We start from the raw sequence: 15,573 nt of genomic DNA, 5'->3' as shown, positions 1-15,573 counted from the left end.
TTTATAACCGATACAACTTGGTATACAAATTAAACTGTTTTGGTCTTCTCTGTACTAGTATGTATGTCTCGTTCGACATTTTTCTAACCTTTTTTTTATTGTGTAGATGGCGTGTGATAATTGGGGTAACGTAGACGACCTTCCCATGGTAGACGACGTAGGTCACAGGTCAACGTAGATCATGGTCTTGTGGATGAGGATAGTGAGGAGGATTCGGATCATGTCTCTAACACCCAACGTTGACTTTTTTGATTCGTATACTTTTGGATTCTAATTTTGCTATGTTTTCTTGGATATGTATATGATATTTAAGTGTTTGAATGTAGTTTTAATTCGAATTAGAAGTACTTTGAAGGTGAATTTGATTGTAGAATGTAGCTTATGGTTGTTTTAAGTTTATGATGTTTAAGTGTTTCAATGTAGTTGTAATTTGAATTTGAAGTACTTTAAATTGGAATTTGAGGTTGAATTTGATTGTAGAATGTTGTAGTTTATGATTGTAGAAGTACTTTGATGAATTGGATGTGTTGATGAATTGCATTGTTGATTTAGTTGATGAATGAGATTGGCAGGTGAGTCGTAAAAGCAACTGAATGTTGAAAAAAAATTTCTAGATTTTCGATCGCATGAGGTCAAAAATCAACCCAGATATTGATAATTTTCGACCTAGTGAGGTCGAAATTGTACCCGACTAGGTCGAAAATTGTACCCGAAATTAGAATTTCGACTGCATGAGGTCGAAAAACTGGGCAACATTTTGAATTTCGACCTCATGAGATCGAAATCTGGCAACAATATTGCTAAATTTTGACCTCATGTGGTTGAAATTCTAATTTTTTATTTTTATTTTTTAATATTCTTTCATATTTTGACCACAAGAGGTCGAAAACTTTAAAAAAATATTTATATAAAAATAATATTTTGGACCGCATGCGGTCAAATTTTTTTATTAATATTTAAATAAAAAATAACCTTTTCGACCTCACGTGGTCGAAAACTTTATTTTCATAATTTAGGTAGAAAATTTGTTTCAACCGCGTGAGGTCGAAAATTTTCGACCACGTGAGGTCGAAAAAAAATATCACCCTAGCTGTTAGCGACTGTGCCTTGAGGTCGAAATTGTGGTCGAAAATTGACCTTTTTCAACCGCGTGAGGTCAAAAATTTTGGTCGAAATTCACTGTTTTTTTAGAACACATACTTGAGTTGAACAAGGAATTGCATGGTGAAGTGTCGTAAAATAATTTCAGGCTTATAATAAGCGTTTGAAGCACAAAACAATATGTTGAAACTACTGTTGAATCGTTTGAAGCCCCGTGTTCCTTGTAACCATGTCCTTCAACTGCATCAGATGAGAAGTTGATGATATTGAATAATCTCTATCCAGGTTCAAACTCAAACTCCATTAATATTCAAAGGCATCTGGCCATGTTAATTAATTCTGAATGATCCGTTCTCTTCTCCATCATGTCCAATCTTTATTGAGAGTACCATCTATTGGCCCAATATTAGAACTTCTTCTTGTAATATAGCATGTCTAACTTCTCTGTTTGTTACATTGGATAATTCGTCATCTTTATTAATGCTTGCATATGATAGTACATATAAATTAATTGTGAACTCTTCTTTTTATAACGTAATTGACTTTGTTGCAACAATTTATCTCTTTATCAGATTGAGCAAAAGATGAAGGGTACATTGACACATATATTCTAAAGAGGCGGGCATAAAAGGTGGACAATCAATAACACCGCATACTTTTGACCACAGATACATAAAACACTCGTGGTGGTTTTCCTATCCCTCCTCAAGCAGCATATTCTTACTTGGTAAGACAAAACACAATTTTACTTGGCACTTCAGTCGACTTAACTAATTGAAATTTCCATTTGTATTTATATAATAATTTTCTTAACTATATGTGCATGCAGCAGAGGACCTACGATTTTATGTAAGCGGGTTCAAACAGAATTAAAATTCTTGACAGCAACATTGGGCATAATGAACGGGTTTTAATCAGTGGCAGAGTCAGGATTTCCGCCGAGGGGGTTCAAAATATAAAAAAGTAAATATACGAAGAAGCTTAAGGGGGTTCAACATCTACTATATATACATAAGAAATAATTTTAACCTTGTAAAAACAGTGTTTTTTTCCGCCGAGGGAGTTCGGATGAACACCCTCGGCTCTATGTGGCTCCGCCATTGGTTTTAATTATCCTCCGCTCTTTATTTTGTTTCATAACAAAACCTCAAAAAGACTTTTGCCCGCTACCTTTTTTTGTATAAGCAATTTTTATAAACACATATAAGCAATAATTAATATACCATATTTGTAAAAGAAAAGTAATAAGATAGTAAAATCACTTTAGGAGACTTTCTAGGTTTAGGAGTCCTTTTTTTGTTATTAAGTTTTTACCGATTAATTATCATAAATATCTTAAGTAAATTTTCTATCACTTTCAACTCCGAATTGCCACTTTAGGATTATGCTTCATGAGTGAATGTACATTGCCATTGGATTTAAAAATAAAAAATAATAAAAAATAAAAAAGAAGGAAAGAAGTAGAAGATGGGACTTCAAAAATTATGTAATATTGTCGTTGGAATTAAAACAATAAAAAGTACGTAGAATAGGTTAGTATTCCGCACTCGTTTATCATAAACTTTTGATAGTATGACGATCATTCAACTAATTCATCTATGTGATAGACGTAACATTTATTCTTTTATTTAAATGAATTGCATTTATCTCGGCGTTAATTATTATTATTACACATAATTTATTTTATTTTTATTTTTATCTTATGTTTAAATATATTTTTTATTAATATAGACACAGGACACACATGCAAAAATGTTTTTATTATAAAAAGTATGAAGGTCTTTAGAAATGTTGAATGAACTTTGTGCCCTTCATTAAAAGACTCTACAATAGATAAAATTATTATTTACTATTTTCCTCAAATTATTATTTAATTATCTTTATAATATTTCACCTATTTTATTTTTTGAAAAAGTGAAAACCCCACCATTATTTTTGGAGTCCTTTTTTACTTTGAAAAATATTATTTTGAAAAAATAAAAAACTCACCGTTATTTTTGGCAAATTAATAACTACCATAGGAGGCAAACCAAGGAAGATGAGTCAAATTCATCAGTTTATTTTAGGTAAAACTATTTTCTGGGGTACGTCATAATACAATTGTTTTTTAGTTTGCCCATAATACAATTGTTTTTTAGTTTGCCCTATGTCTTTCTTTATTCCTAGTTATTTCATGTGCTCTAACATTATAGAATTGATTTTTTTTTATTTATTTTTTTTGTGCTATTGAGTTCCTGAATTGTAAGAATCCCACAAGCTACAAATACCAAATTCCTTTATTAATAATTACTTACTTCAAAAAGTTTAAAAAATGTTGTTAACTCTTGAAGAGACCAGAGAGAATAAAACATGAAAAGAAAAGCTTTAATTGTTGAATCAATCAATTGTCGTTTTATTTATTAAAAGAAAGTACTGCTTTATGTGATGTGGTGCTTAGATAGACCTTATATAATGTAAATTTTTTCACAATTAATGGACGACGGTATGTTCTAATACCGTGTTGATTCTGTGCTCTGTTAGAGAGAGCGCAGTTTTATTTACTTAATTATATGTTTTCAACATGTTTAATGTAGCGATCCCACAGGTCGGTTATATCAGGCAAGCAATCTTTCTAGCACTGGATGATATTTGCACAAAACGAACCGTTTTGAAGCAAATCATACCAAACAATCCAGCTTTTGATTAGGCACGCAGTAGGTCCGATACCACAAGAGTAATAAAGGATGAAGAAATAACAAGCAAGATAGCAAGACCACAAGTACAAGAGTTTTCTTGCGTAAAGGATTGGGCTTCAACATCCATAAGGATGGCTTGCCACAAACCTAGCTTCAACATTCCGAAGGATGGCTTGCCAAGCTAGTCAAACAGTAAATTTGATCATAGATGTAAAAGTTTTTCCTACAACGGTGTTGGCTTTAACATCCCAAAAGACGGATTGCCAAGCTACTCAACTTGGAAAAACTTTCACACTACTACAGATTTAGCTGTTATAACTTCGGAAAACTTTTGTACTTGCTCAATATTTCCCAATCCTATACTAAACTAAGGACCAGCCTTTCCATGCATTTCAAAGAGAAGAACAAGAGAAATTTAGAAAGCACTCATTTTATAGATATAGCAAAATTTACAAGAAGATTATTTGATGATCATCATGATCTTCCAAGTACTACCTAGCCTCCTTTATATAGGAGTTAGGAGACTACTACAGGACAAACCTATATTACAAGTGGGTCCCATAAACATTGGGGGGGGGGGGGGGGGGGGGGGTTCTAATAAAACAAGAAAAACTTAAGCCTAAACATGACAAAGCATGTGCTAGCACTTGAAAGCATGTGAAAAACCTAAATATATACATGGAAAAACGTATGACGGCGTACGTGGTAGCATGTGCAAGTGGGGTAGACAAGCATGTGACGCCATGTGGTAGCATGTGCAAGTGGGGTAGACTTTTGTCCTCTTTTAGGTAGCATGTGCAAGCTTGTGAAAAGCATGTAGTGAGCATGTGAAAGTGAGGTTGGAAATATAAAATTATAGGAAGATTTGCTGTGGTATGGGTGGTAAACTTTTGTGGGTAATTTGTTGAGGTAAGTAAGGGTAAGTGGTGAGAATGTTGCATATGTTGTCAAGCATCATCCGATGGTGTAGGGTTTGATGGTGTTGATGGCGGGCTTGTGTATCCTTCATCTATCCACCATTCGGCTCCATTTTTTTTCTTGAAACGTTCTTTGTTTTCCAGGCTTCTCTTTAGCGACCTCGTGTAGTAACATTTCCTGCTGGATGGCCCTGTTATCTCACAATCTATTTTTTGTGAATTCTGAGATGGAAGATTCAATCTTATCCTTGTGATAGCCTGAGTGACTTCATCCCTGATGACTTCATATGGTACTTGGTACTCCTTCGCTGCTTGTCAAATTCTTTCCCAGTGGGGATGATTATCAGTGTAATTCCAACTAGCCCACTCTTTCGGCCATATCTCCTTTGGAATGCATTTATTTTGCTAGAAAATAATTCTCTGTGCTTCACTGTATTCATCTTCTAAGGACAAGATGGAGACGGGGAATTCCCACCAGAGTGAAATATCTGGCTGAGCATGGACCTTTCCGTCAATAATCTTTATCGGCCGATGTAGCATGAATATTTTCGCTGCGTAGGAGTCTCGGAAACATTGAACCCAATATCTTCGTGGTTTGAACCATTGTAGAAACTTTCTGAGAGCAAGTTCAATCTTGTCAAAATGCTGGAACATGTCGCACTTGAATTCCATAAAGATATACCACTGGTGACACAAGTATCAGAAAAACCATAATAGCTCCTATGGAAAATTTTGTGCAGCGGTATGAATGCATGACAAAATGGGTATTCTGGATTGACTCCAAACGGCTTAAGGATGGATCCTCCATATTTTCTGAAAACTTGAAGCTCATATAAAGTCCTTCTCTCTGTAAGAATGGATGGATCAAACGGGTCCACGAACTGGTTGAATAATTTCGACGGATGATCTGCTATCATGAATGGACCGGCTCCTAGTGAGCTCGTAAGCATGAAAATTTGGTTGGTGAGCTTCTTCTTGTGCACAAATCTCTTTGAAAATTCATCTGGCCTGGATAGAAAATCCGCTAGGATATTACCGTTCCCCTTGAGGTGCTTCACTTGGAATTTGTAAGGGGAAAACCATTGTGCCCATCTAAGAATCTGCATATTTGGAATAATCTTTGGATTTATCTGGATCATCCTCGGCAAAGCCTCCATATCCATTTCTATCAGAAATTATGTGTGAATTAAAAAGAAATTGAACTTTTTATTTTCGTTCTCCATGGCAAGAATTTCCTTGAAGGTGGAATGATAGTGTTGTTCAGCATCTTTGAACTCTCCACTGGCATATCCGCATATCTTCCACTGGCCATCTTTTTCTTCAAAAAGTACCGCGCTCCAATATTCATTGCTGGCATCAGTCTACAATATCTTCTTTCCATCTGAGGGGATATGGAGGGCTTTGACTTCTCTGGATATTTCCTTTATTTTTTGAACCGCTTCATCTTGTTCCTTCCCCCAAGTTTGAGCATTTTTGTAAGTGCAGAAATAAATGTAGAGACATTAGGGATAAAATCTCTAACATAATTAATCACACCTAAAAATCACTGGAGCTGCTTTATTGTGAAGTTGGTGTCTGGAAACTTGAGCAACTCTTGGCAAATGTGCGGCCTCGGGCTGCATGCGGCATGGACAAAATGCATTCCCAGAAAATCAATCTCTGTTTTAACAAGAACCATCTTTTTTGCTGAGAGCATGATTCCATTTTCCCTTACTAGAGCATGAAACTGATGGAGCAAGTTGAGGTGTTCTTCCACAGTATCACTAAACACGAATATGTCATCAATGTACACTAGTGATGTGTGAAGGATGGGTTGAAATATCTTTATCATGGCCTCTTGGAACAGAGAGGGTGCAGTTTTTAACCCAAATGGCATGACCTTCATTGAAAATGGTGGTCGGGTATGCAAAAGCCTGTTTTTGCCCTTTCTTTAGGGTGTATTCCCAATTGCTAAAACCTGGATTTAAGGTCGAACTTGGAAAAGTATTTAGCTTTGGCTAAGTGTGAGAAAAGGGTGAGTTTATTTGGGATAGGGAATCTATCTGTCACGGCCTACGGGAATCTATTTGTCAGGACCTAACCCCGTAGGCCGTGACTAGTGCCCGAGCTGGACACCCGTACATACGCATTAACCAGAATCGGCATACAAATAACTTATACATATACAAAGGCCATACGTCCCCTCAAACTGTCGCATATAAACACATATATCGCACGGAAACCGGCAAGGCTGTCATAAAACACAACATCTCAAAACATATATATACGCTAGCCGATAAGGCTGCCACGGCGAATGGGACCGCCCAAAACATAAATCACACAGACATAATCGAACAACAACTATTCACCACCCACACATATGTCTACAGACCTCTAAGAGTAATAACAGAATCATATGACGGGACAGGGCCCCGCCGTACCCCTGAATGGACATATGCATATACAACGGAAGAGTTCCGTACCAAAATATAGGCTCGGAACAAGAAGCACTCCAAGATAGCAGAGTAGATGTCCCTAAGCCGGCGGATCACCAAAGTGGGCGTACGTACGCGCGGGCACGAAACGCGGCCCCGAAGAAAGGGGGTCAGTACGAAATATGTACTGAGTATATAAAGCATGAAGTACAGTAAACAGAATCATAACCGAAACAAGAAGTACAGAAAATAAGTACAATATCCAGAATACCAAAATATTTACTTTTGAAACACAAATCATGCATGGGGCTCAGGGAACATGGTCGCCACCCCGTCTTTGGCGCCATAACACATCATACTCCAAGATTTCATATCTCCGTAACCCGATATCTCCATAACACATCATAACGCCATAACACATCATAACACCCGAATATATATACGGTGCCGCCCTCTCGCGAGGGACTCGGCGAACCATAACACATCATACTCCGGAATCTAGCATAGTGCGCACGATGACATAACCGGCCCGGGACTCGACGAAAGATGTAACAACAGAATGCACGAGCAGAGTCGTGAGTAACCATATGCATATAAATCATTAGTCCAGACTCGACAAATAAATAAGTAATCAATGTTCGGGGGTTAAGACGATAGTCATGATAAGTTCTTTCAAAAAGTCGTTAGGACTATACAAAGGAAAGTCTCGGGGATCATGGACATGTATCAAACCAATCCGAGCCCGCCTATGAAAGTTACGGGCATTACTTGCTTTAGGACCCTCTACTAACGTATCGAAGCGATCCGAGCCCGTCTATGAAAGTTAGGGACCTTCTTTGACATAGAATCCTTTAGGAACAAAACTCTTTATGCAACATTTGAAATCCAATCATACAAAAGACTTAAGGACCATAGTTCGACCATATTAAGAATGCGAATGTCAAGAAGTGAATAAGAATCATATACATGCTCGGACCTTAAGAATAGAGTTACCCCGAGGCTCGTATCATAGCTTTTTTTACAACTAAGACATGCCAAAAGAAAGAAAGGGTAAGCTTTACATACCTCGTCCGCTTCCTAAGCTAATCCGAACTTAAGTCTCGGGCTTCCCAAGATCTACAATAACGTCATTAGATACCAAACATTAGCTATAGGCACTTAGGAATTCAATTCCAAGCTAGCACTTTATTTACAGAAATTCGGGTAGCATTTCCCCTATAAATTCAACAACCCCGAGAATTCAACTCGGCCAAATCATCAACAACAATACCAACAACCATACTAACAACATCAACAATTAATTCAAAACGCATTCTAACGTTAGTAACTCTTTTCTACATAATCCGACAACATTCCATTTACATGCAAATCGACCCCATATAATCAAGCCAACACCAATGCTCACACATTCAAGTTCTAATCCGAAACCATTCAAACAAGATTTAAGAACACTTCAAACAATCCGCACAATATTCAAAACAACCCAACCAATATACCATTCCACCCGAAACCTCCCCAAACTCAATAAGAACAACAACAACACATTTCCTTCTTCCAAATTCATGAACTACACCAACAATCCACACGTTAACAATATCATTCTCATAAATATAGAAACTACATTCAAATCACGTTGGCTTCTAAAACAGCCCACAACAATTACAACTTCAACTTGAATCATTAAACTTTCATTATCATCATAGAATCCACAACAACAACAACCAAAACACTAAGTAAAATTTGTTCATTCCTTCTACACAAAACAGCCCATACACACGGCTCAACATCAACATAAAGGATTTCATGAATTTCATCCATTTCTACACACTACAACATGCACAACCCATCCATAACACATGTAAAAGAAGATTAATCCTTACCTTTTCCACTTAACTTCTCAACTTGGCTAGGGTTGTAAATGGTAAAAACGAATGGTTTGTTGACTCCAACAACTACTCCACGTTAACAAGGACCTTCCAATGGTTGGAATACTAGAAGAAAATTATTTTTTGCTCAATTTTTCATGGACCAAATTCGGCTATGCCATGGCCGAATAGCTTCTCTTTTTTTTTTCCAAGGTTCTAAGGTGTGAAAAAGATGAATACTAGTCTTGCTTGTCATCTAATATGAGCATATATAATTCATCCATGTGTACCATGCCCCACACATGGCTTGGATCAATTAAATTTGGCCAAGCCATGGGTGGGAACCCACCTCATGCCACACAGCCAACTTGGCCTTTGTTTCATGAAATATTAACTTTCCATAATTAACTTTTAACCCCAAATTTTCCTTAATATTCCATACCAATAAATCATAAGCAACTTATGCCTTAAAACAAAATCGGAGGTTAAAAGTCTCTACCTCGTATCCCGGAATAGTCTTGTCCTTAACTTATCATGGTTAGCTCGGAATATCCCAATGTACAAAATACGGGATATAACACTATCATTGTTACACCTAAAAAAATTTCGTGTTGTTTGCATCGTAAGTAAACTAGAGTAAGCCTAGAAAGGTCATGAAACCCTTATAACATTAAGGAATACTCTTAACAAGTGATAAGCAAGGGTCTAAAGGTTCCAGGATCGAGCGAATCGAAGAAATTAAGTTTGTTAAAATTTTGGGAAAACTTGGCAGAATTTTGGACATGAAATTTTGGGTCAAATTGCGATAGGTGTATCTCCTAGGATATGAGGAGTTACGAAATCCATAACCTATGTAAATTGAAGTTCAAGTCTTCTTTCCAATATAACTGACAGATCCCAATTCTATGAAGAACGGGATGAAGTACGGCACATACAAAAATGTACGTCCCGTACATTTTGGCCGTACTTCACTTGAAATTTCCAGGAAGTTGAAAATTTTTACTTTGAAGTACGGGATGAATAGTGACCCGTACTTTACCTGAAATTTCCAGAAATTGGAGTCAGTGGAATTTTTTTCGAAACCTATAAATAGAGGTTTCCCCGATCTAGGCTTCATTTTTTTCCCACCAAAATCAATCCCTAATGTCTCTCTAAGCTCCTTCTAACATCCATGAACACCCCAAATCAAATCAAGAAAGGATCAAACTCCTAAATCCTCAACTAGTTCATAAAAAGGTGTTTGTTCTTGTTTCTACATGGAGTTGTGGTGAACTTGGCCTTGAAACAAGTTGTGTGAGTTGAAGTTCTTCAAATACAAGGTATGTTCTTCATCTTATTGCTTATGTTGAGTTGATTTGGAGGTTTAGTAAGTCTTAAAGTCAAGAGCATAGTGATAGAGAAGTCATGAGGTATTAAGTTGAAGTTGATGACTATGGGTTGATTTTTAAAGAGAATTGTGGATTGATTTAAGTTTAATTTGAATATAATATCTTGGCTATGGTATTGTTGATGTTCTTGTTGTGTTTGGGAGTTGTTTTGAGATTTGGATCAAGTAAGTGGTCTAGGGGAAATGCTGCCCGAATTTCGTTAGCTCATTTATTAGTCTAATTTGACCTTATAAGTGTTTCAAGGACCTAACCCTAGTATGAATCGTCTTGAATGTAGATTTGAGAGCTCGGAAGGATCGACGTTGGGTTGTTAAGTAAGCGATGAGGTATGTCAAGGTAGTTCCTTCTTTTCTTGGCATGATTCCATATATGGTAAGAGCGTAATGAACCTTGTGACTAGAGATTTATCAAAGTAGAGCTTATCATATTGTTGCGTAGCTTCCGAGTGTCATGCTAATCTTTTTGAGGGCCCATATTCCCTCCCTATGTCCATGAGTTCATAGAGAGACAGAACAGACATGTTACAGTATCGGTATTTTTCAGCACATGCATGATATACATATATTTTTCCTTAGCTTGGTCCGGCGTGATATGCCCGGCCAACGAGTCAAGGAGACATTTTATTTAGCCTGGCCACTTGGTCGATTGCAAGACATTTTTATTTTTTGCCTTGCCGACAGATTAATGAGATAGCATTTGCCCGGTCGACGGTGTCGAGATTTTTACATTTGCCTGGCCACTTGGTCAGTGAGATATACGATACTATTGTATTGCATTTCATTTGAGACAGATCAGAGAGATATTCTGGGAATTCTTTGGCCTCCAGATTGTATTGTTTTCAGTTCAGTTTCAGTTATCATTTGCCTTACATACTCGATACATTGTTTCGTATTGATATCCCTTTTGCCGGGGGCGCTACATTCATGCCTGCAGGTACAGCTCGACAGATTGATAGACCTCCCCAGTAGGCAGAATCTGATATCAGCTGATTGGTGAGCTCCCTTTTTGTTCGGAGTTGCCAGGACTTTGGAGTCTCTCCCTTTGATTACAGATTGGATGGGCAAGCCGGGGCCCTATCCCGACCATGGTACAGTTATACTTTCCCTAGAGGCTTGTAGACGAGTCCTGTATATATATAGTGTGTCTATGTGATAGCCTTGTCGGCTTGTATATGTCCGTTTGGGTATTGTTGGCTTTGTACGATCATAGCAGCTTCATCTATTGATTCACTTAGCCGTCCAGGAAAATATGAATTTCTTGTTTCATACAAACCCCAAGATTGGCCATCACTACTTAGCACCTCGCTAGACTCTTCTGAAGAAGACAATCCACCAATATTCATGAATCAACCAAGAGAACCAGAAATTTCTGAAGTAGATGATGATCGTGACGGGATGACAGATGAGCCAATTCCAGAAAGGAGACCAGAACCAATTCCAGAAAGGAGCCAATTTGTTGGAACTAGTCTCCTTTCTGGAATTGGCTCATCTATCATCCCGTCACAATCATCATCTACTTCTGAAATTTCTGGTTCTCTTAGTTGATTCATGAATATTGGTGGAAGGAAAGAGTTTACAATTGTAATAACTGCATAGGAGCCCTTTTCGTATACAAGTTACACTAATCATACTTCTGATATACTTGAATACTTCATATTGCAAAACGCAACTTCACATAACTTTTAATATTGAACTGCACAATTTCAACAATATGTTTTCTTACATGACTAACGATAGATTGAACTTTTAAGATGAGTATTCAATGTCGTCAACTAGAACTTGATCATTGTAGGTCAATTGAAGTGACAAAAGGGAACATACACCAAAAACATCATCTAAATAGAGATATTAGGTGAGATGCAACTACATAACATATTATTATTTCATACCATAAAATATGTATAACTACAAATACTATATAACTGACTTAACTGTTATTTATCTTTGCCGATTTGAAGGCATCCAATTATTTTATACAATGTAGCATCTATGTAGTAATATTTATCTTTACCATTTAAATGAATGTTATATTTATTCTAACGCCAGATGCTATTTCACATAATCTAATCTTCTTGCACAAAAACTTTTATTAATATTTAATTGATCTTAGCATGACAGAAAAGGAGTTCCAATCTTAGACACAAAATAGTCAGAGCGACAGAAGAAAATATTCCAACAATATCGTTTATAAAGAATGTCAAATACGATACAACATATACAGGTATGTCATGTTGCATTTATTTTCATCAATTAAATAAAGATTGCATTTATTTTAACGCCAATTACTATTTTTTAATCATGTATTCTTTTTTTAATATTTTTTTAATTAATTAACGCGATACACACGTGTAACACACGCAAGTAAAACAATATAAATGAAAGTAACATACGCTAAGAACGTCGTTATAGAGATATTATGTGAAAAACAACAACATACTATATTTATCTCTCATATACTACATAACTATAATTACAAATAATATATAACTAATTAGTTAAATTCACATTGTTTGAATATTAAGTAACTATTGAATGCAACTATTATGTCCGCATAGTAAAATCCATTTTCATCATTTAGAAAATTGCATTTATTTTAAAGAAAAATGTATTCTTCTTATATAAATTATTTATTGATTCACGTGATACACACGTGCAACACACGTACAGTTAAAACTAGTTTATAAAATAAAAAAAGGCAAGGTCACTTGAGCCGATTTGTAAACAAGCAATGAGCACATGCTCTTAGACAGGCAGTTTTAGGCATATATAGGCAAGCTGTTAGGGAGAGTGACATTCTTTCATTCATTCAGAGGCTTTCAATATCAGGTAGTGTCCCACACATGCTTATTAGATGGAACATGACAATAGGCTAAGTATGGAATGCAGATAAGGCTATAATTTAACATAACCAAAGCTATTTTATGCATGAGAAATGCTATTAAAGTATCATTCAGACAACTCAATAGGTAATGCAGGATGAAAGTAGCTAAAGACACTCTATATACTAACATAGATATATTCTTTAACATCTAACAGGCAGGGTAATCAACCTAGTAGTCATGTGACAAGTTAATCAAACCAGCATACATGTCCAACCAAACTAAACAGGGTCTATTAAGAGAGTGAACCAGTTGAAGGAACTCAACAAGAAAAAACACATTTCACCATTTCAATATCTGACCATAAAAAGATGCAAACCACAGAGAACCATACTTCTTTTCTTATCATATTTTGGTTATTTCAAGTATAGATCAGTTGGGATTTTCAGCAAGAATTGTATAACCTTACTCATGTGGTCCTAAAACATACCTAGGTATCCAAGCATAATCACACATAACCAGACTCCTACTTATACAAGTCATACTAGTCAAACGATATCACAATCTTTATTGAACAAGTACTAAACAATGCATTTATCATGTTGAAAAAACCAAGTATGAATCTACCACTGCCTATATCAATATCAACAGTCAACTATCATGCTAGATGAACAACTACTCACTAATCATGAATCAAACAATGACAGAAAACATGCTTGCACAATACATGACAAGACCTAAATAAACCTACCGGGCAAAAACATGCTTCAATTAGACTAAATAGGCTTTTGATAAAAAATAAAAAATAAAAAAACCTTAAGAGCAATAAGGAAGAGACTATGAAGACTTAAAACTAAATAACTACATAGCTAACCCTAATACAGGCTAATGATAAAAATCTAACTAAAATTAACTAACATCTCAACACATAAATCATACATATAAACATATAATGAAAATGCTAAAAAAAACTAAAGGAAGGAAAATTACCTCTTTTTGGCGCAACCTTGATCGAGAATGGAATTGAAGTCCAAATGCTCCTCACCGAACTCAGCCACAAAGAAAGAAGCAAGTTTTTAGACTAAAAAGTCCAATTAAGTAAAGGTTTCAGCTTAGAGCTAAACCCTAGTTAAATTGGAACTAATACTTTTTGCTCTATTTTCAAAATATTTCTGAAATTAGAGTCTTATGTGTGTTATTATCAATGAGTCTCTGTATATTGTGAATTGGGAGTTCTTGATATAGAACCCCCAAGGTCCTCAGATATCTCTTGAAATCGATGTGGGACTTTGGTATTTTGAAGAAATCTTGTGGATTTTCCTTTTCTTTTGAAACAAATTAAACCGATAGCCAATGGAAATTGTTGCTTTTTGCAAAATAATAAGACAAATGCCATTATAATTCTTCAGAAAGGAAAAGAATGAGAAAGAAGAGGGTTTCTACCGTGTTTGGGTTGTTCAACGACGGTGTGAGGATAGATGGTAAGAGCAATTAATGCTCTTACCCGAAATACACGAGCACAGACTGAGACGAAGGCGCGTCGCCTGACATTTTACCATTTTCGGCAACGTGGTGATGAGGAGAGAGGTTTTCTCCCTCTGGCGGCGCTAGGGCTTGAAGGCAAACCCTTGTTTCCTTTGTTGATCGGCTGAAAGGGTGTGTTTGTGTATAAGCCAAGGCTTATATATTTTTGGTGTTTGGGTTGGGTCGATCTAATTGGGCTAGACCTGGCCGAGAAAATAAAGGAGTGGGAATATAGCCCAATTCTGATATGCTTGTATACATGGTTGTACATGTATATTCATGTATACCCGTGTATACACGTGTATATAAGGAGGGGTAAAAAATATCATTTTCACAAATAGCCTAAATTAAAAAAATGTCCACTAATTGAACCACTTAATTATGACCTCATTATAACTAAAGGTCAATTGGTTAATTTAAAATATGGCCATATGCGTAAAATGACCAATTTTGCAAATTATGACCTCAATTACCATATAGCAATCAATTTCAAATGTAACCACAATTAAGCAAGTAATTAATTGTAATCAATTTGAGTCACAAAAATGCAAATGTAATTCGCAATAGAGAGGTAAAATGATTATTTCATTTAATTAATCAACTTTCTTGAATTAACAGAGTAAAATATTTGTCAATTTGACACTTGATAATTTAAATAATTAATTGAATAATTGTTTTGAGTTATTTTCGGATTAATCTTAACAAATACTTTATCATTAATAATAAAATATGTAAATTATTTTAAAATGACTCACAACATACATTCGAAGTTAATTTGCCAAATGAAATGGCAAAATAATATCGAACTAATTTTGTAAAAATTATTTTGACTTATAAAATACATATTTCGCTCCATTTGAGATCCAAGAAC

General features: G+C 35.8%; 1 long non-coding RNA gene across 1 annotated transcript in view; it reads right to left on the bottom strand.

Moving 5' to 3' along the window:
• Positions 1-15,193, bottom strand: part of LOC132050195 (uncharacterized) — a 41,023-nt gene extending 25,830 nt beyond the window's left edge. The window contains exon 1 of the long non-coding RNA XR_009413281.1: positions 14,169-15,193. This is a non-coding gene — a long non-coding RNA (uncharacterized LOC132050195). The remainder of the gene's footprint in view (positions 1-14,168) is intronic.
• Positions 15,194-15,573: the final 380 nt, after the last annotated feature.

Source organism: Lycium ferocissimum, chromosome 3, assembly GCF_029784015.1.
Source record: "Lycium ferocissimum isolate CSIRO_LF1 chromosome 3, AGI_CSIRO_Lferr_CH_V1, whole genome shotgun sequence".
In the NCBI taxonomy this organism is placed as follows: Eukaryota; Viridiplantae; Streptophyta; class Magnoliopsida; order Solanales; family Solanaceae; genus Lycium; species Lycium ferocissimum.
This window is presented reverse-complemented; position numbering and strand designations above follow the sequence as displayed.